Source organism: Taeniopygia guttata, chromosome 1 (assembly GCF_048771995.1).
Source record: "Taeniopygia guttata chromosome 1, bTaeGut7.mat, whole genome shotgun sequence".
In the NCBI taxonomy this organism is placed as follows: Eukaryota; Metazoa; Chordata; class Aves; order Passeriformes; family Estrildidae; genus Taeniopygia; species Taeniopygia guttata.
Window position 1 is genome coordinate 52,089,767 of NC_133024.1, and position 22,432 is coordinate 52,112,198.

Below are 22,432 nucleotides of genomic sequence, written 5' to 3' on the forward strand. Positions count from 1 at the left end.
ATGTATGTGATTATAAGTGAAGTGGCCCCATGGAAGCAGATGCATAGAGTGAAATAGGTGCTTTTGAGGACTCTGTGTCCTCACTGAGCATGTTTTAGGGCGTGTATTTGTGTTCTTGAGAGTAGCTCTGGTTTGATCATGTAGACTGAGTACCCATTACTGGTGTCTTAATTTAATCCAAGAAAAACTCTGTATGCTCTAGTAATTCTCTGTGCTGTGAGCCAAACAGCACTAAATGGGAAATTCAAGAGATTCCCTTCAAAAATGTATTGCATATCACCAGAAAAATGCTAGTTCCTTACTTAAAATATCTAATTAAGACTACATGAATAAATACTTCATAGTTAAATCTTGACTAATATTGAAAAACTACTTAATAAATAGACCTCTTAAAACCAGTAATGAGACTGCTTCACAGTGAAGTGCTTCACAGTATGAGTAAGAACATTAAAATCTATCTTAAAATAGTAAATATTAAACAGTGCTCAGAATCCATAATTGATGGATTTATTTGCAGACCTGAATTAAGATACTATTTAAGAGCTTTTTTTATATTAAGAAAAAAAGAAAATTAAGCTGTTTCAATGTGTTTTTTATGGCTTTTATTCATAGATTCATACTGGTTGTCTGGACTGCAATTGTTTACTTACAGTTAATGCAACCTTTAGCAAAAACCAGGCATCTCAAAGTTAAACATTCATGGAAAAGGCTGGTTACTGACGGTTGTTAATATAGTCATGATTAAAGAGCACTTTGAAGGTATGTTCCTCAAAGTAGAATGCTTAGGACATTTAAGCTTAAAGGAAATGGCCTGTGGCAAATAAAAGAGTTGTCTTGTAACAGTATTTTTAAGTCACTATTCAATGCCAAGAAAGGTTGACAAGAATAATAATATATAATCCTTTTTAAAAAGTAACCCCAAAACTCAAGTGTTTAATTATTGATCCAAGTAATATTTTCCTTTCAAACTCATCCGAGGGCTAAGAGCCATTAGTTAAAGCATCTGACAGAAACTCTTCCTAAAGGATTAATGAAATGAACTCTTCAGCAGTTTGTGAAAAAGGAATTTTACACTAGTAGATTAAAGAAAACAGACATGTAAAGCATACTGAGTCACTTTGGAAGAATAATAATTACACTAAGGTTTCTTCTATTCCTCCTTTCCCTGTACACTGCTTTGGAGTGATAAGTGGTGCATCAGTCTAATCCAAATTGTAATTACTGTTGATAACATATAAACAAAATCATTTTCAGGCTAAGTTTGCTACCTTTATTCAAACTTTGTTACTTCACCGCTCAACATATCTGTGTATTTTATATATACACATACATATATGTATATTATGTAAAAACTAACTAATTAATATTGAATAATAAGTTACCGCTCACTCTCATGAAAAATATCACAATTATGGACCTGTTTGGTATTGTCTTTCTCTTCTTCTGACTGTTAAGGTGTTCATGAATTATTTGTACAGAAATATTTCACACTGTGTGTGTCATGTGTAAAGTATTAAAGTTCTGTTTTTGCTATTTCTGTTAGAAACATTTTCCCCCATTCTGTTTAGTCAGCATACAATTTACAAAAAAATAGATATCCTAAATTCTTTTTGAAAATCTATTCCTGTGCCCATCGGTATATCTTGAAGCCTAACACCTTTAAAAATTGAGTCCAGAGGGACTTTGCCAAGCCATTACTGGAAGAGAAAGGACTTAAACACAGATCCTAGCTTTATGCCCCACCCTTTAGGTCATTTCTTTACCCTTCCAGTCTTTCTGTGGTCACAATTCTTATAAATGTCAGTGGAAGCAAAATTACTAGTGTTAGAGTTACGAGCCAAGAGTGAGGAAAAGCTGACTTAGATAAATTTTATTTTGCACTCTTGCAAGCCAATTTTCAATAATCCACTTTATGGCCCTCTACACCTGGTTGAATTGTGTGATAAAAAAGTGCAACTGACATAATTCAGCACATTGCATCTAAAGGTAGACTCTTATTTGGAGAGAGGTGAAGTAGAAACTCAAAATTAAATTGGTTTGGTTTATTTCAAGCCTCAGGATCTCTAATGACCTAAGTCATTTCACCTAAACAGGTATTTTTAGTATTTCATATAGAATCAAAAAGTGTGCATTGGAGCTCCTATCTATTGTAGAATTAAATCGACATTTTCACTTGGGTATACTCCAGGAGTGAAATTATGGCCCCATTCAATCTGATGGAACTTTTTGCAATTGACTTCAAGAGGGACTAGGACTTCACCCCAGGAGTGTACTTTCAGGCTAGCTAACATCTTTTTTTAATGTACCCCCTACACAGCCTATTAAATATTCTTGTCATTACAGAATACAGAAGAGCCCATTTTCCAATTTGTCTCGCTCTGACGAGCACTGTTTCATAGAGCTCCTCTCAACCCCTGTTGTTTCCTGCTTACTAGTTAGAGCATGAAAAAGCCAGTGGGTCAGAGGTTGCTTTCTCAGTCATCACGTATACCTTCTAGCAGCTAACAGAGCATGAAGGCTTCCTAACAGGCAACCTGAATTTAGTTACAGGCTTTTGACATACCTGGTCCATCTTTTATTTGGAGGTTTTTATTATAGGCATGGTTTAGTAAAAAACCATTATTTGAAACAGCTGGCCTATGGAAGTCATAGGGAGAGAAGGCACCATGAGAAAGGACAGGAAAACAAGGTTCTGACCATCTCTTATGCAACCACAAAAGAAAGGAAAAGTATCCTGTGTTTTAATTACTATATATATTTGACACTCCTTACCAAAAAAAAAAAAACCCCAAAAAAAAAAACCAAAAAAAAAACCCACTTAAAACTTGTAAAAGGTTACTTTTGTATATGTATAGAGGCACTCCAGAGTCTGTGTGTGCTGCCATCTCTGCAACAGTGCTCTGGTTGCTGCTGTTCCACAGCACTGCTTACAGCTAACTGGAAGACAGAACTGAAAGAAAAACACATAAAACTGGTTGTTTTCACCCAACAGTGTTTACTGAGAGATAAAGGAGAGCTGGACTTCATCACAAATTTGAGATGATAAAATATGACAACTGAAAAAATGCTTAAGCTGACTGCAAGAGTTTTGTGTGAAGGATCTAATCTGCCAAGAGCTCAAATAGATTTTCTTTGGATTTAATGGGAAAACTTAGGAGCCTGCTCTGATGTAGTTAGTTTAGGGAACATTTATCTTCTACCTAGATATTTATGTTAAAGAAATACGTTCATTTCTTTGCATAAATAGAATGAAAATCAAAATCTTAATGATAAAGTCAGGGATACCCAAAGTCTGAATTAACTATCTGTTTACTTAATTCTAACCAAGCAAATATACAATCCTCTGTTCATGTAATATTCTGATCATACAAAATACATCAAGAACCTTAAAAATTAAAAAAACCCAAAAAACAAACAGATGCGTTCTCATGAAGAGAAAATTATTTGCTTGATTTTCATGCAGACATTCAGATATAGAATCCAACATGATCAAATACCAGGAATTAGATTAAGTTCTATAGGTTACATTATACATACACTATTCCACAAAATCACTCTCAATTTTCTCTGATACAACTATGTGCAGACCTGCATTCTATTTTACTGCTTGTGCCGATAAAAAGCTCTGCTTAGCACTTATCTTCAAAGCATATTACAAAAAAAGCATTCTCCTAACTGTATTAAAGTATGCAATAATTTTTTGAGCCTGAAGTGATTCTTGCTTAATTTTGGGAAGGTTTAGGGATTTTTTTTATGTATAATAGGGATGGCTATAATAGGGATATGAAGCATTAATATGGGCCTGATCCAACACAGGCATAAAAAAATCTCTATGCCCTGCATATCTAATGCACTCGACAGTTTAAGCTGTCTTGCTCAACATACTGTATTGTTGCTATGGATACTCTACATTGTCATACACATGGCCTCTATATATATATGTATAAAGACCACTATATTCTTACATCATAGGATTGCATATAGTTTATCTTTTGGGATGCTCTGCTTCACTGATTGAAAGCTTTTTAATGTATATGTATAGTATTCAATAAGAAAATAAAAGCCTTTGCTTTCCTTCATTTGTATTCAAGAAACATCAGAAACTTCAAATGTTATTGCCAATTCACTGGGTGGGTATACATATAAATATATATAGTAAAAATATATTTCTTTTTAAACACTTGACCAAAGGGAAAAAAAAAAAAAAAAAAGACTGTAGAAGAAAAATGTTTATGTGCCTCTTTTACATCTTGAAAGACTGGTTCATTCAATAAAATATTATGTTAAGAATGTGTTATCTTACTCTTGTTCACTTTTGTTCCCAAAAAGAGTTTCCAGAAAAGTGGGCTACTGTACTGGGTGTGTGATTTGGCATGTTTGATTGTGGTTTTTAAATCTATTTTATTTCTAGACTCCTATCTAGTAGACTCGTGGTCACACTTAATTTTATAACACAAATAAGCCATGTTTATGTTTTGCCTCTAAAAACCAAAATTAGAAGAAAAGCTTTTAAGATGTCTGGGAAAAAGGTCCTAATAAGGTTCACTCTAAGCACTTTTCAAGAACATCATTTTAGCAACTTCAATCCCTTTTGTTTTCATTATTTATCACATTTTAGATAAATGTGAAGGGTGAGATAAAGATAACATCACAGTGATTCTTTATCCAAAAGGTAGCAGGTGGATACTTGAACTGAAATACTTTATTGGCAATGATAACAGGTCAGGCTTTGACTGTATTGGTCTGTTTAGTGTTTATGTAGGTAATTAACTGTTTTTATCATAATTTTAAAAACAAAAGACTAATCTAATTGCTGTTGTTGAAGTGAAAGAAAACTGGCTGTGTTGAATATATGGATGGGTGATTATCTCACAGTGCTGAAAGCCAGATGGGACCAGAATGGCACAGGACAATATTTGTAAGCAATGCAAAGCTATCCTTTTGCACTAAGAGCTAAAGCAGGGATTTTCCTCTCCGGTAGGTGGTCATCCATCACCTTTTATAGAGATTCTTCTTGTATGTATCCACATTTTCAAGATTTAATGTAAGTGTACAGAATTGGGTAGGAAACAGAATATAATTAGACTGTTCTTTGGATATGCAAATTCTAGTCATAGATTTAAAAGGACTCTGAATAATTTCCAACTTGGATTTACCTTTCAGTGCTGCAGAAACATATTTGCAATCAGAGCTTAGGCAGGTCTTAGCTGCATGACCTTCTGTAGTAGTTATCATTCGTTTAAATAAAATAAAATTGTATTCAGTAGTTATCATTCGTTTAAATAAAATAAAATTGTTTTCAGTACAAGTTATAGAGCTAGTTTTATGAATTCTTTGGTTTACCACTACATTTACTGTGAAATTTCCAGTATGGCTAACTCTCTGGTAGAAATATTAGTTAATGGAATAAAAACAGTGAAGGAATCAGTTTAAAAATCAGCAGTCTTACAGGGATTTGGATATCATCCTACTTAAAAACAACTTGAGTGTATATTCTTGAGAGATTTCTATTGGTGGCTAAAACTGCAGCCAATCAATTTCTCATTCTCAAAGTGTTTCTCATACACCTCATGTGCTCAAAAGAGAAGGACAAGTATTTTCCATCCATCCCTATCTCTTTTCCAAGCTAGATTACCTCCATTGTGCCTTAAAAACCTCTGCAATCATTAAAATGAAGAAATGGCAAGTAATGAGGCACGTGAACCATGAAGAGTAGGATACTCAGCCTTTCCAGGGAGAATTTAAATTCACAGTTTGAGAAATTAGAATATGCTTGGAGGCCTAGAAATACTTTTAGTAGGTTGTAGAACAGGAAGTGCAAAAGAATAATTGAATATTCTTATAAAGATTGTAGCCACTTTCTGCTCAATCAAAATGCTTCATCTACCTTTTTTCCTGTATTTCATTGCCATCTGTATCTCTAATATGAAAATTCAAATAATGAAAAGGAAACAGGGTGACTAGATTTTCGGTTGTGCCAAATGAGGTGTTTTTTCCCATCTTTATTATGTGAAAAGAGATGTCACTCATCATTGTCTTGTTTTTGAAGGGCAAAAATTACTGTACTATCAAAACTATAGAGATTAACAGATGAAAAGATAAGAATCATTATTATTTAAAAAGTAAATTTTTGTAATATCTTTGTTATAAATTGGAATATAAAGATATCATTGTTTTAAAGATAGGGTGATAGCTTCATATATATGGCATTCAAAATATGCCTATAATTTTTTATTATTTTAATGATGTTTCTGGACAATATTTAGCACTGCATATGGACTAACTTGTGTGGGTTAAACATAACCAATTCTAACATTGTGATTACATGTTCAAATTTGCAGCCAAAAATCTAGCTCAGTTTCTTCTTTAGAAACTAGGATTCAAAAGAGAAATAACTTAACAAGTATTTGTTTATCCATATCCAGGTGTATATGAATATGTAACGGAAGAGTGACCAATGTTTGCTGTTGTAACATTGAAAGTAGTTTCGATTGTACAAATATGTTGTATATGTTGACCTAATCCACCCAAAATATCATGCGTTACCCTATATGTCATTAAAACATCTTTTAGGATCTGAGCATTAGCATTTATTTGTCATAAACCTCCTGACATTTACTCCCCTAAGATTAAGTCTAATCAACCCCATGCCAAGGTTAGATACCTTTATACCTCTGAGTGACTATGCCAGTGTCTCTGGCCATGTATGTTACAGAGTGAAGGGAGGGCTTTTGTCCCCAACTTTACTTCACACTGGGCATCTGCTATTTCCAACCACTGTTTCCTGTAACACGGCTGTGGCAAAGTCTGGAAGCACCTCTGAAATACTTTGGAGTTGCTAGAGCCTAGGCTCTTCTGTGCTTGGCTGTGGGTCATCCTTGGTCAGCACAACTCCAGAAACATGCTAACATGTTCAGGATTTTAAGGAACTTGGGCTATGGGCATTCCTGAACATACCCTTGATTTCTGATGTACATAGTGGGAAATCTAACCTTAGAAGTTGGCATGTATGCTAATCAAACGACTGGCAGGCACCATATGTCTTAGTTCCCCTTCTACAATGCTGTATAATAAAGAAAGGGAAGGTAAGCAATACTTAAGACTGTACCAAAAATCACAGATGGGCCCTTTGTACTGCTTTCACCTAAAATTGTGGGTAAACCACTTTCTGGCTTATTTGCTTTGTCTAAAAAGTGTTTTGGTTCAGGCTGAGCATCTGCAGTAGACAAGGACAACAGTGAGAGGAAGAAAAAGTGATAACCAAGGACATTCTGTCTATTATTATATTAAACTGAACTGTCAGGAAAAATTAAATCAAAAGTTTGTCTGATCTCAGAGGAGAATCACACAGAACTTCAAGTAACATATATGCTATTCTGCCTTATTTTTTACTTTAATCAAATATTTTTTTTCTGTGCTCTCAATTTTTACTGTTATTCAGTACTGACAAATGGGCAAACATGACAGATAACATTTCAAAGGCAGGCTAAATTTTTTTTCAGAATGTTTTTAGGCATCTCATTTTGTTCAACATCGGTTTAACTGCCTCATGAAGTTCAACAAAGACAAATACAAGGTACCATATGTGACTCAGGGTAATCCCATGCATAAATAAAGGCTGGGCAGAGAAGGGATTGAGAGCATTCCTGAGAAGAAAGACCTGGGGATGTTGGAGAATGAGAAGCTTGACACCACCTGTCAGTATGAGCTTGCATAGGAAGCCAACCATATTAAATCAAAAGAAGTGTAGCCAGCATGTAGAAGTGATTCTGCCTCTCTAATCTCTGTCTCACTCTTGTGAGACCACGCGTGAAGTATTGCATCCAGTTCTGTGTCTCTCAACATAAGAAAGACCTTGATTTCTTGGAGTGAGTCCAGAAGATGGCCAAAAAGATGATCAGAGGGCTAAAACACTTCTCCTGTGAGGACAGGCTGAGAGAGTTGGGGTAGTTTAGCCTGGAGAATAGAACACTCCAGGAAGACTTTAGTGCAGCCTTCCAGTAGCAGGTGCCTATAGGAAAGCTGGAGACGGATTTTTGATGAGGGCATATGGTGATAGGACAAGGGGTAATGTCTTTTAACAGAAAAAGATTAGACTTAGATCAGCTATGAGAAAAAAATTCTTTACTGTGAATGTGGATAGACACTGAAACAGGTTGTACAGGAAAGCTGTGGATTCTCCATTCCTGGAAGTGTTCAAGACCGGGTTAGAAGGGACATTGAGCAGCCTGGTCTAGTGGAGGGTGTCCTTACCCATGGCAGGGGGGACTGGAAGTAGAAGACCTTTAAAGTCCACTCCAACCCCAACAATTCCATGGTTCTGTGATGATTCTATGCTGTAACAACTAAACTATTGTCACAATGGAACTATTAGTCGAGGGCATGTTCCAGTAAAAAATGCTAGTGTGAGTTTTAAATGCTGCATTAATCCAGTAAAAAAAAAAAAAAAAAAAAAAAAATGTACCTTGGTTAGTGCTTGGCATTCAGAGAGTCTTTCAATAAAATATACCTAATAGACATGACTAAGTGCTATCAATCATTGCTGTAGAACTTTAGAAAGTCAAAATTTGATAAAGAGTAAACACTAAAAAATGATATACAGTGAAGTTTTTTTTAGGCTGAGTAGTGTCAGCAAAGGTGCCCTCTTCAAAGTCAAGAAATTTTGAATGGTGGTTTCAGTATGGAAGAGATAGCATTTAAAATGCACATTGGCTGCTTTCTGAATTTCATGCGACCCTTCTGTGTCTTGAATAGCATTGCTATATCTTCCAAGTGGTACAAGCCTCATTCTGTATTCTCAGTTATGTTGCAGTATTATTATGTACTTTGCTGATGTCTGATTGCAAGCAACTATTGCTAATCGGCTTACTTGAACTTCCATATATAACTTTTAAAGAGCTTACGAAGGTAACCCATTGAGATTAAGAAGGCATAAGGCCTGTTGTTTTCAGGTGCCTGACAGGGAGATGGAAATGAACCCACCTCCCCATACAGTGCAGCAAAAGTAGAGCAGCTTTCTATCAGTAATTCTGATTTATCTTTAGTGTGTCAGATTCAGCACTTTATCATCAAACTCACTGTCTTATCACTGCATAGCATTGTAACAGGGATAACCCAAAAACTGAGTTGCAAGAGGTTCTGAGGTTTAATATTTGGTTTAATATGTAGCATTATGTTTTTGCCTGTAATGATTTAAGGTTGCCCTTTACACAGTTTAAAAAAGACTATTGGTGTAATAATAAGTATTTAGGAAAAAAATGTGACATTAAAAAGATAATCAGTGTTTCCGTTAGAAACACAGTGTGGAAATACTGAAGAGAAAGCAAAAACCTTTTCTGAAAATCACTTTCCACAATGATTATACAAATGGTGCAAATGAAAGTGATTCTATTTCAAAAATTTCAGTAAACATGTTTGATACTTTTTCCCCAGCATAAACTCTTTTGGATTACAGAGTAAGACCACAACACTGAGATGATACCATTTTACTACATGAAACATGCAACATCCTTTTTTGGAGTTATTATTGAGAAAAGACTGAAAATATTTATAAATTTAACAAAAAGGTAATGTAAAAAAAAATGCTTAAATGACACTTGGTACAGTTTAGAGCACATATGCTTTTCTAAATTTCTTAGTGTCTTTATCTTACTCCAAATTGTGCGTTTTCGTGTCACATGGGGTAGTGACTATATTTACTGTATTCATTTTAATATATTTGGGGTAACATATTTTCTCAGAAAAATGATTTATATATATGCAAATGTAAAAATATGTACTTAACATAACATTGCTGGGCTTTGATTGTGTAACTATGTGTAATTGTGTAGATGTCCATCTATAATATAATTAAGAAGAAATACTCATTCTCAAAAATTCTAAATTGGAATATTTGGGCTTAAAGAAGGGTTGTTTTGTACAGCATTAAAATTTTTCTGCTCAATTTAGAAATATAAGCAATTCCCCCCCTACACACACACAGTTGTTTGATGACACTAATATATTGCCACATTAACTTCCTGTATTGTTTTTGTGTTTCTGACTTGTATACATGTAGTCAGGCTAACTGGAATGCCAGCCATGTCTGCACAAAGCTCAGAGAAAACTCAGTTACCTTCTTTTTTTGATGTCCTTCCTCTGTCTAACCAATTAACAGCAGAGTAAAACATAATTTTTCCTCCTTACCATGAGGCATATGAATACATCAGAGTAGGTTACTCCTGTCTTTGCTGTCATCTCAAGTTTGAGGTGCAGGCAGTGACATTCAGGTGTTCTGAAATGTTGCCTGAAATTTTGTTTTGAAAGGCCAAATGAACGGAGTTTGATCTATGTTGAGAAAGTAGATGTTAAAAAAAGGTAAGAATGAGTAAAAAAAAGGGAATGAGTAATATCCTTTCTAGCACACACATACGTGGTATAATGTCCACTGAATGTGTCTATCTGTTTATTCACCTTGTAGTACTGATTGGTGCAAAATTTCCAAGTTTAACATCTTTGCTGCAACATCTATAATAGTACCTGCATCATCCATTACATGTCAACATGTGATGCGTGCCAACAAGTGACATGTGTCTTGCCATGTTAAAAGGAAAGGAAATTGTTTGCTTTACATAAGGAAGTACTTTATACTATCAAAGCTAAACTTTCTAAAGAGAACTTAAGGAAACATAGCACGATTGAAATTTTAATTTCTGTGTATCTCCAGCTCATGTGTGCATGTTGATTAAGCCTAAGGAGACAATAAAACATGGCTGCATGAAAGTAATGTTTGATGTCTGATTGTTTCTAAGATATCATGAAAGGAAGATTATTTTTTCTCTATGGATTTTTTTGTTGTTATGTGAATAATTGCCTTCTTCTTTATCTGATCAAATCCAATTACCTCAGATCTCCCAATGCCCAAGTGCTTTTGGTTCTTTGTTTTTAAACATTTCTCTGTATTGAAACATTTTAACTCTTCAGCAAATGTCTCCTGTCTCCTCTACATTTAAAAAATCTTGAAGTTCTGCTGCTGAATTAAAACATTTAGTACAATCCTTTTGAGTCTAAACATGCTTTATTTCTGGTAGCTAAAGAAACTGTACGTAAGAGATTTCAGTTTCCCTTTTTCACTCTTATTGTATTATCCCCTAAAGTAACTAGGCTTGTAGCCTCCACTGAGAAGTTTTGCCAATAAAGACAAGAGAAGCACAGACATCCAAATTTAATTTCCAAGAGTCACTGCAAATTTTTTAATGTTGTATTTTTAAAGAACTGACTGAAAAGTTTTTTGATTTTGAACATTTTTTTTTCTTCTTTTTCCCCCGTCCTAAAAAGAATTCATAAAGCTGAACAGCCGTATCGTGCTGGTGGTGTCTTGAACTGTGGGCAAGACCCCAGAAAAGCCCTGTATCTGTACAAGATGAAGGTAACTAATGTGGGAGCATCTAGGAAATAACCTCTCACATTAAACACTTTAGGCTTGGCAGATTCTGTAACTATTTAGGCTGAAATTTTCCATTCTGGCTAGTTGTGTCAGGACCACGACTTGAAAAAAGTCCACCAAAATGGTTCAGCTGTTTAGAGCAGCTAGGCTGCAGAAAAATGTGTTACTTTTCAAAGCTAAATTGTAAGTGACCTTGAAACTTGGCAGAGGAGTGGCATCTGTGTCATGAATGTTTCTTTTGCCATCCTGTGACAATCCAAGCAAATTTAGCCAAGTTGAAAAAGCACATATGTTCAGTAGATACTTACCAGAAGTTCACTTCTGTTACCTCTAAAAAAAAGTCACTGAGCATGTTTTCATCTCTTACAGTTCCTATTGCTGTCCAGATGATGAGATGCTCTGCTTAAATCTATTGCTGTCCAGATGATGAGATGCTCTGCTTAAATACATCAAAAAATGCTTCATTTGCGTCAGAGCTGCAAGGGTGAAACTAATCACACCTGCTGTGATCTGCTTTGAGCAAAGCATGGCTAGGAACTCAAATGGGAGCAAGGGAATTTATCTTTCACCTGCTTTGTCCCTGTCACGGTCCCTTCTCTCCTTCCACGATGCGGCTGAGAAAGCCAGCAAGCTCGGGTACATCGCATTTAAGCAGCCAGAGTGCTTCATTTGTAATAGGAGTTTGGGGAAGGTTTCCCTGGATATGGAGCAATCGAGAGAGAAGCTGGGGAGAGGGAGCAAGTGAACTGAATTAAATTGAATGAGGAACTATGGGACTCAGAAGTACATAGTTGCAGAGTAGGTAGAAAGAAAGGAGGATATAAAAAAAGAGAAGGTTACTTTAAATAATATGTAATAATGATATCTGACATAAGAAGCTGCAGCTCCATGACATTTTTCTCCAGAAACTGGTTACTTTAGTTGCAATGCTTCCTCTAAATCTCTCCTGCTTTTGCTGTAAAGTTGAACTATACAGCTAGAATTTTCCATTTCCCTTAAACAGGGTCTTGGTTTCTTAGAAGAAATGGTGCATTTTAATCCCTTTCAGTCATCAGTATCTGAGGAGTTATTAACTTAGTTTACTTTTTCTCTGCCTTTCAAAATCTGACATGGATTTGTCCCACGTCTCCCAGAGGCTTCCGTGCGCAATTAGCCATTGGATTCACTGAGTAATTACTTCATTTTTCATGTAAAATGTGCTTGATTTATTGTGTACTTGGGAGTGGAAGGCAGAGACAGGTCAACAACAGTTAGAGGAGATTAGCAGTGAGATTCTCTGCTCCTGCGGTAGCAGTCAATCCTTGGGGAAGCTGGCTGCGTAGAAGCAGTGACACTCAAGTCTTGGCAGTGGTGCACCATTTGACTTTGCCACTCCTTGGTGGAATTAATGTGAGTGACTGCCAGGCAGATTTTAGTCCCTACCTAGCTACAGACGCCAGCAGATTGTGGAAATGGTGGAGGTGTTTAAAGAATGTGCTTGTAAAGAAAAGCAGATGCCTTTTTCTCAATGGGAGATGTGATCTGTCTTAGAAACTATCTGCCAGGCAGAGTGATTTCAGTGTACTGGCAGAAAAATGTAGACTGCCGTATCTTTTCAGACAGGTGTTATTTGTACTCACTGTCCTGGGTTAATGGCTTTTTAAATAGTGGTTTCAAAATAGTTATGCTGAAAAAAATTATATGGAATAATATGACTTTATTTTTCGTGAAAAACAAAAGCATGGAGGGGCTTCTTTATGAAGAAATATTAGCTGCTGAAGATATATATATATATATATATATATATATATACACACATATATATATATATATATATATGGTAGATTCTGATAAATAATATAATGAAAATAACTATGTAAAGAACACTCAAAAAATTTCAGTCGTTATGGAACTCACCATATTTACTGTATTTTTATATAAAATGTATCAGTATTGGCAATGGTTATTCTTTTTTTTTTTGTCTTTATTTGTTTTATTTTTAAATCTTTCTAAGAGAAAGAGAATTATAAGGAAAATTGAATGACACTTTTGAAGATGAAGTTATTTAACCACAGATACAATTTACCAACAAGCAATTACAACCACTCCTTGGGAAATATTATTGGAATTAATTTTATAAAAAGATAATTAAGAATTTTATGCACAGAAATATGAAAAAAAGAGATTGGTGAATGCCTACTACTTTTGTACAGGAGATGAATTAAGTGACTAAAATAGTACTGTTAAGCCTTAAAATTATTTTATGTTGGATGACGCTTCTCTGCTAAGCTTGTGCTGTCAAGTCTGTTTCTCAGTATTTCTTTTATAAGAAACTAGTCATAAATATTAGGTTATGGTGGTAAATACTTATGAGCTTTTCAAAGATAATAAAGATAGTTTGTAATAGGAATTTTTTGTTTGTTTGTTTGTCCTACTTTGGAACACAATTTTTTTTTTCTTCTACCAACTTAATAATTCTAATCAATGTCACAATATAAAAAGATCATTGCACTGAGAAGGCTTTTTGCAATCCCATGATATTCATGATACACAAAAAGTTTGGTGTGTATATATAAGCTCAATATTTCACAGAAAGCTCCATTTAAGCATTGAGAAATGAGAAATATATGTGTACTGATTGTAAAGATGCAGTAAGATGATACGATTTTAAAATAGGGAGCAGTTCAACACAGTGTCTTCCAGTCTTTAACTGGCTTATACTACAACAAGGAAGGGCAACTTCCTGATCTAAGGATCATCCCCACCTCCTCGCCTTGAGAAGTAACCAGAAATTACAGCATTTGTATAAGAGAATGACCAACTAAATCTCTCACCAACATCTACTTAAAGTACTCTGGGAGTGATTACAAATTGTACAGGATTCATAGAATTACACAACTAAACTTCAAGTAATCACATATTTTCTGAAAGTTAGCCAGTTCTGTGAAAGTGGTTTGTTAGGAAGGCTTTATTGAGGATTGGTGTGTGTCTGTGCTGGCATGTACACTTGAAGCAGTCCTGTCTTTGACTGAATAAATTTAATGCATATCTAAAGTGAAATAAGTGTATCTGGCATTTTCAGTGCATATTTTTTCCTTGGTTTTGGTTGCTTTTCTCTAATAATATTTTACAGTATTTTTTCATTTAAGGATTTTTTATAATTGTCTTTGTTTATAATTTTTTCCCAACAAATGACAAAGTTAAAGCTCCTTTTTAATTTCTTCTTCCCTTTATTCTAACTTCAAACTTTAAAAAGAAAAGGAAAAAAATAGACCCCTAAAACCAGATTCCATAAATTTCTGTGAGATAAAACATGAAATATAAAAGACTGCTAAGTACTGTCAGTGAAAGTCTGTGAGAATAATTTCTGGTATGCTGATGGTTTGACTGTCTGATTTATGTGCATCAAATCCAGACAAGTGATTAAAGTGCAAATGTACCCTTTTCTTCTAATCTTATAACTTTCCACATTTTCCTGTGCAATAGAACAGAAAGACAAAAACTTAATTCCTGTGGTAGTAGTGAAAAAGCAAAAAAAGTTTTTAAACTCCAAATTGTGAATCATGTGTAGAGAAACTTGCATGGTTATTGTCATTGTAAGATTCGAAGAAAGTCCATCAGGGAAAACAAAAGTTCCTTAAAACAATTTTAAATGTCAGCACTTTTAAATATTTGTGACTGTGTGGTATCAAAGTTACTAGTACCATGACTTTCCCATCTGATTATAGTAGGCATAATCCATGGTGCCATCCAAGCAATGTAATTCCCTTTTTAAAATGCCACTTTTTCCTCATATTTTTGCTTTCATTCACAAAATGTAAGGTATTGCTTTCCTGATATGGAGAGAAGAGAGAAGGGAATAAAAAAATCTAAAACTTCAAATAATAGTGAATATTGTTGGCCTAATCTTTTTGTCAACTTCAAACCACCTTTTCTGGAGGTAGTCTCTCTTCAAATAAATTCTTAACCTTAGCCAGGATGTCTTAAAATTGATGCCAATTTTTTGGCTGATATTCTGATTTTGGCCAGTTTAGTCTGATACAGAAATCATTTAAATGTCTACATTCTCTTTTATATAAAAATACTGAGTAACATATCAGCTGATATAATTACTAACAGCAAAAGATATATCAGAGACAGTACTGGGTATTTGTAACTAATAAACTAGTTTTGTATTAGGTCAGTTTCAGATTATATGTTTTTAATGTTCCCTATTCAGTAATTGATAAGATAAATTTAGCTTTAGCTACTGAGTCTCTTCTTGTAAAATTTTTCAGAAATAAGAAATAAATCAAAAGAATCCCATGTAAGAAAAAAAATTCTCTTATTTATAAGGGAATTAAGAAACAAAGAAAAACAAAATCCAAACACACACCTTTCTCTCATTTCTTTAGAGGTTAGTTGTCTTTAATTTTTACCATTTCCTCACTTATGTTGTTTGTTTTTATTTCCCTTTTACTTCACTGGAGATCAGTGCAGTTTTGGGGAAAAGTGAGATGCAGAGTATATCTGTTTTCTCTCCTTTGTGATCTTTGGCTGATGCATTATCCAGTATAGGTGCACTTTGGAGAGGTACCAGAGAACACCCAATTATATTGATTGCAAGGGTGTAGTCATGTCAGAGGCCTGACCTTAATCATACTCTATTCCTTTATGATAAAACTAGTCAGACTATATTATTGCTACAGTACCTGAAATTTGAGTAGCCAGTCAAATATCTTCTAATTAATCTTTTCCCATCATCAATATAATGTCTGTTTCAGGATAACTGAAGAGATGAATCTAAGATTTTGTCTTCCCTTTGTATTTTCTCAGATTGCTTTATCTGTAGCTGATGCTTGTTTCAATTATTTTTATGCTTGAAATTTGTGTTTCCACTTTTCTCAAGCTATTTGCAATTATCTTGAGCTGGAAGGATGCTATGACACTTATTTTACACAAAATTTCAGGGGCTAAACTTTCGACAAGGAAGAGAGATCAAGATCCATTCAGTGTCATAGGAGCTTTAAATATTTTTTTTTTTTCATTTTTCAGTACAGGTTCCTAAGTGTTAGAGTCTAATGATTTTAGTCTTGGATTTTATTTAGTAAATCTTGCTGCAGACATTTTGCTTAATGTGGAAGTTATTAAAATACTTATAGGACCCAAGAGTGAAAATATTGCTATTGCCTGATGATTAGTGCATCTACCCATGAGATAAATATGCAACTTTCTGTTTCTCTTTCCATTAATTTTTAATTGTTTATACAGAGTAAATTGACAGCACCTCCCAGAAATGTTTTTAGCATATCCTTTTGAAAAAAAAGAACAATCAAAGAGTCACATCTGTTCAGGCAAACAAGAAGCTAAACCTGGGTTCTGTATGTTCTTTCAAGAATGAGCTGTTTCTAACCCCTTTCCTCCTTTTGTCAATTTTGAAAATGCTGTGATTTATGACTTAATTTAATCTGTTTTTCTTAAAGGTTTCCCATATAAGCACTTAATATATCACATTTTTAAGATTTCATATCAAAGAATATCAACTGTATTGCATGTGTCAGTAACACAGGCATACATTGACATACATTGCCTGATTTAGTTTTGTTTCTTTATTTTGTTTTCTACATATTCTAAATTTTATAATCCTGTGTAAAATACGAGCATGTCTGCAATTACTAGTGTAACAACTGTTTCAAGGTAAGAAATTTGCCAGCTATTTTCTGGGTTGATTACTCATTTTCAGCATTTATTTAGAAGATTAATTTGTGTAATACTTTTTGTATAGATCGCTTTTGACTTACTAAATAAAGCTTTTTGTACTTTTTCTCTAACTGGTGTCAAATTGAGTAGACACTAATGCCCTAGCATGTCACTAGACTGTTTTCGTCTAAGAAACAGAGGTAAGAGAGTCACTGAGAGCCCTTAGAGATTTCCAGCTGAAATGACTTAACATCTGAAAAGACTACTAAACTCTCCCTACTTTCTATCCACTCTGCTCAATCATAAGAACTATTAACTTTTGATTAACCTTTGTGTTAAATATATATTTTCAAATTCCTTATAAGCTCCCATGAGAACAGAAGGCTAAATTTCAGCCAATGTTCACAAACTGTTTAATTTTCAGGCAAATAATTTAATTTTCAACAATCAGACCATAAATGTTAGAAAAAGAACTAAGTTCATGGGCCATAAACATTCTGGATAGCTGTGTGTAAAAATATAACTAATTAAGCCTGTGAATATTAAGTGCATTCATTAAAATATGATTCAGCATTAGCTGAATGGTCTTACTTTACAAAGGAAAAAAAAATGTAGGCTCTGAGCAAGCTTCTCAGCAGTGTAGGCAAATTTAACTTTGCCTCCTCTGAGTAAAGTGACATATAATTTATTTGGTCTTTACTGCAAGTGACATTGCAATTACATTTTGAAGGTGATGTTCTAGTCTGTCAGGATAAAATGTATTTCAACCAGTACATTTAACCAGTAATTTACATTGCTACATAAATTCCTCATTTAGTATTTTATTACCAAGTCCTTCCTTCTTTATGCTTACCACTTACTTCATCCTCCCTTTTTTTGACAATTTTCTTTTAGTTTTAATCTAAGGCTATTCTGATATACTTTGAAAGGCTTTGGTTATTTTATTTGCCTCTCCTTTCTCTCTTTTTATTTTTCTTGTTGACTTGTCTCTCTAGCTATTCCATAAAAATTCCTAATATTATGCCTTATGCTTCATCTCCTCAAATTAATCTGTTCTGACATGTTCTTCTAATCTCTTCTTAGCTCAATTGTTTGCTCAGGTTTTTTTTGTCCTTTCCTTTAGCAGTGTCCCTGTTTTGCTTTTCTTTTATCCTTGTGTGTCTCATCTGTGACTTCTCTGGAGACTTGTGGCTGATCTGCCCTTCAGAGCTGACCATTTGTAGACAGAGATGATGAATGGGACAGAGGGCTGGCTAAGAAGTGCCGATTAGAGAAGCACAGCACTTGCTGTTCTTGTGGAAACTACAGTGGGACGGCAAGGTAGTTAGAATAATGAGTGAATAAATGTCTTGAGCTTTCAGTCGTGGCATATGAAATAAACAGACTATATTTCTGAAAATTCACTGTAATGCTGGGACCAATCTTGTAAATCGAATATTCTTGACATGCTTGAATAACCAATCACCCAGAATAAATAAGCACCAACAAATAATGAAAATCAAAACACAAACTATAATCTGTGTGTGAGAAAAGGACATACGTGGTTCTAAAGGAAATTAATAACCATTGTACAACATTGGTGCTTATTAAAGTTTCAATCTTTATCATAGACAATTCTCTTTTTTCATTTTCCATTCCTTTTCATTTATTTGAATATAAAACAGTAATTTCTCTAACACAGTGGTGATAAAATAATGTGAACATAAGGTTTTTAAAAACAAAAACTTACTTTTGTCTGTCTCCTTATTTATGACTCATATTTCTTTTTTATATAACTAAATAGTGATTAATAAATAAATGGCTTTCATTAACATTTTATGGGAAAACTTAAACTACCAGTAATAAGCATTTCACATGATGAGCTATATGAAAATACCTTCATGAATATTTGTAGTGGTCTTTCCAGCATGTGGTGCTTTCCAAGAAAACACTCAAAGACTGTGTAATACAGAGAGGTTTTTTCCTCCTTGTTTAGCATTTATGTACTGAAACCAGACACGTACAGAAAACTGTACATGAAACGAGATGTGCAGGAGATTCTGACACATACAAAATCAAGGTATCAAGATGCCAGACACAGTCTCTTGTCTTATCTTTGGTGATAACTGCAAGCAAGTCTTATCTCATATGTTATTTATTTATTTATTCATTTATTTATTTATTTATTTATTTATTTATAAAAGTAGGTGAGTTTGGTAGAGAAACTCTCAAGGTGGTGTAGCTTTGGTCTAGAAGAACTGGAAATATTTCTGATATTTCTGCACAACTCTATGCCTAACTGATAACTCCTGACAGGAACTGAACACAGACATAAAGTTCGTGTATCCCAGGAATGCTGATAGGATGAACACATAGTATTAGAGCTGAGCAGTCCATTACCCAGTTTGGGTGAGCAACGAATGTCCCAGTCAAAATTGAATGTCTTGAGATTTTAGTATTTTTCTAGTAGTGATGGACATTCTAGTGGAGTTATTTAGCTTGCAACTCCTATCACACTCAGATTGTGACTAATTTCACTAAGATTTTATCTCTTTAGCTTGACTTTAATAATAACAGCAGTTTGAAATAAAATATATGTATCTTACAAATTTATGTATCCTTTAAAAAATCATTGTAAATAACTTTTAGATGATTATATGGAAATTATCAGATATTGGTCATAAATGACTTTTCTAGATAGGAAAAATACAAGACTTTTGAAGGTTCCTGTATTATGTATAATGATTAGCCCATTGTCAATACTAAGTGGGTTAAATCAGTTCATGTATTTTCCACTACCTCAGAAGTTCTTCCTCTTATCTGTTTCACAAGGCTGAAGAGAGTATTTTCAGATAACAGTTGAACTCCACTATAGATATTTCATCTAACCACCATCATCTGGTTGACCTGCGATACCTGTATTGTAATATAGTTGTAGTATGTTGTAATTTTCACAGGTTTTTTTTTGTTTGTTTTGTTTGGTTTGTTTGTTTTGGTTTTTTTCCATTGAATAGAAAGCCTTTTATTGGAAGCTTCTTTAGATATACTACTTTAAATCCCTTTACTATCTAGCATCAAAATAACCAGTAATTTTTTTAATGAATTTTCCAAACCCTATTACATTCTTAATCCTATTTATTCTGATTCATTCTATTTTAATTAATCTCAGTAAATTTAGAACCTTAGGACAATTTAAATCTGCAAAATTATTTTGTGTTTTTTCTCTTTACCCAAAACAAATAAGAGATGAAAACCCCAATTTTTTGCATGTATGTTTCATTCCTGTATTCATACATGAATAATAAACTGTGAGTAGAAAAATGAGGCAAATTCACACAAGAAGGAAATTACCCATCAAATTAATGTTTTCTGAAAGTTTTCTTAGGCAATAGCTTTTGCATGTCTGATCTCTATGATAGTCACTGAAATGTCTTTGAATTCTTGCTTCATTCCTACTGTTTAGGTTGGAATTAAGGAAAGAGGAAGGGGAAAAAGAGGTTAGCTAGGAAATTAGAAAAGAAATGTGTAAGAAATTGATTTCTGTTAGTTCTGCCATCTGTCCAAAAGTGGTGATGTTCTTCTCCTAACACACCTTTACTTAGACTATTCTAAAAATACCTTGGAATTTACAATATGTAACCACTGTTACATGTTTGTACACATGTGCACCTAATACATAACCTAATCAATATGGTTCACTGTATCAGTGCTACACTTAGAAAGTGAACTGTTAGAGAGGGAGAGGTGCAGAGTTGCAGAGACTGTGTAGGGACAAACAAGGTGATATTTCCTGAGCTGCATCAAAGACCTCCAATAACTCTCCTTCACGTTGTTCACTATCGTATTTGCCTTGTCAGTTGTTAAAAACTGGGCTCAGTATGAAAATGGGTGTCAGATGTCACGAGCCTCACAGATCTAATATTTCTGTTCCAGTTCCAAAATGGGTTTGTAGTTTCTAGAAATGACAGGAAACTTCTGTTTATAGCCTGGTGCAGAAGCAGCAAACCTCATCACGGTCCATTTGCTTTCCAATTGTTCAGGAAAATAAAAGCTGAAAAATGTGAAGAAAATGCTAAAGAAGCAATTTTTTACTCTGCTAATAATGTTCTACAACACACAAAGCCAAATACAGCATTTTATCTCTGTGAGTGTAACTCAAATTTAGACTTGTAAAGGGTGTGAGTGAGAAAGATTTAAACATAGGTCTTGGTTCAATTTAGAACTGATTGCTCATTAATCTTTGGAATAGTTATCCAAAATGTCTTCCAACTGCAGGGGAGGCAATTGGCTGCTATCATCAAACCCTGCTGTGCAGTATTCAGTTCTTCTCTGGCACAATATTTAGCCTTTTGTTCAATGTTTACATACAAAAAATTATAGAGAAAATATTGCTTAATGAGCTAGTATAGTTCGATCAAAGGAGTTAGGCATTCAGTGTCTGCAAGTCAGTAGCCTGTGTGAACCCACTCGAGTTGTTAGATGTAAAGCATAATTATTTCACACTTTTGATTTGGTGAGGCAGAAACCTCTGACGCCATGGAAACTGAAGGACTGCTTGAGCTGCTAATTCAAAACCATGAATAAGATGTACAAAGTTTAGATTTAAATGTGAATTATTACTTTGTTCCTCTCTGAACAACAATTTGATTTTTCTCTTCAGTGGGACAAAGGAGCAACTCTTTGTACCCATGGACTGAAAGATTCTGTGTGATGGTTAGGTCCTTCTCAGCTTTTGGCCCTTCCTGATAAGGAGCTCTGATGTCTCCTTACAACTAACCAGGCAATGAAGTGGCAAGAGTGATTTCCAATCAGAACACATATGGTATGTTTTCTTCAGCAGGAGTGAACTTTTCCTTTCCTTATAGCTTATTTAAAAAGACAGGCTATTTGGTGACCCGTATAATTCTTCCTGTGTTGACTGAGGTTCTTCTTTAGTTTGATTGACAAAAACCGAATCTTTTTGAATGTTACAGAAGTGTTAAATGATGTAATGTTTATCACATTAGAAACCAGGCCATGAACTGTCCATCTGAGAGCAGACTTGCTAATTGAGTGGTTCCACTGGTGACCTTGCTCAATATCATTTATTTTAGAATAAAATTATAATGTAAGAGACCTTTAATTTCTGACTCAGCAGAGAAATAAAATACAGCAGAAAAATAATAGCATATTGTGTTGAATAACAACTATTTTTAGATTGTATCTGCAGATGAAAGAACAGCTTTGGGCATGTGTGAAAATGTCAATATAAAACTGTTAGTAAACTATCAGTTAGGATGGTATTTATTTATGAGAAATGTATGCACTTACATGTTAGTATTATGATTAGAAAACAGCATACTAGCAAAACCTAAATGAAGAATACATATT

The 22,432-nt window shown here is 34.2% G+C and overlaps 1 protein-coding gene across 7 annotated transcripts in view; it reads left to right on the forward strand.

Moving 5' to 3' along the window:
* The window catches only part of PCDH9 (protocadherin 9), a 670,991-nt gene that overhangs the window by 499,015 nt on the left and 149,544 nt on the right, over nucleotides 1–22,432 (forward strand). For 3 of the 7 annotated variants that reach the window (XM_030286790.4, XM_072937257.1, XM_032751405.3), the window contains one exon: nucleotides 1–22,432. This exon is cut by the window's left edge and continues 63,599 nt beyond it; it is cut by the window's right edge and continues 13,705 nt beyond it. The exons of the other annotated variants lie outside the window; for them this stretch is intronic. The gene's annotated coding sequence lies outside the window, so the exon portion shown is untranslated. 7 annotated transcript variants of the gene reach the window in all.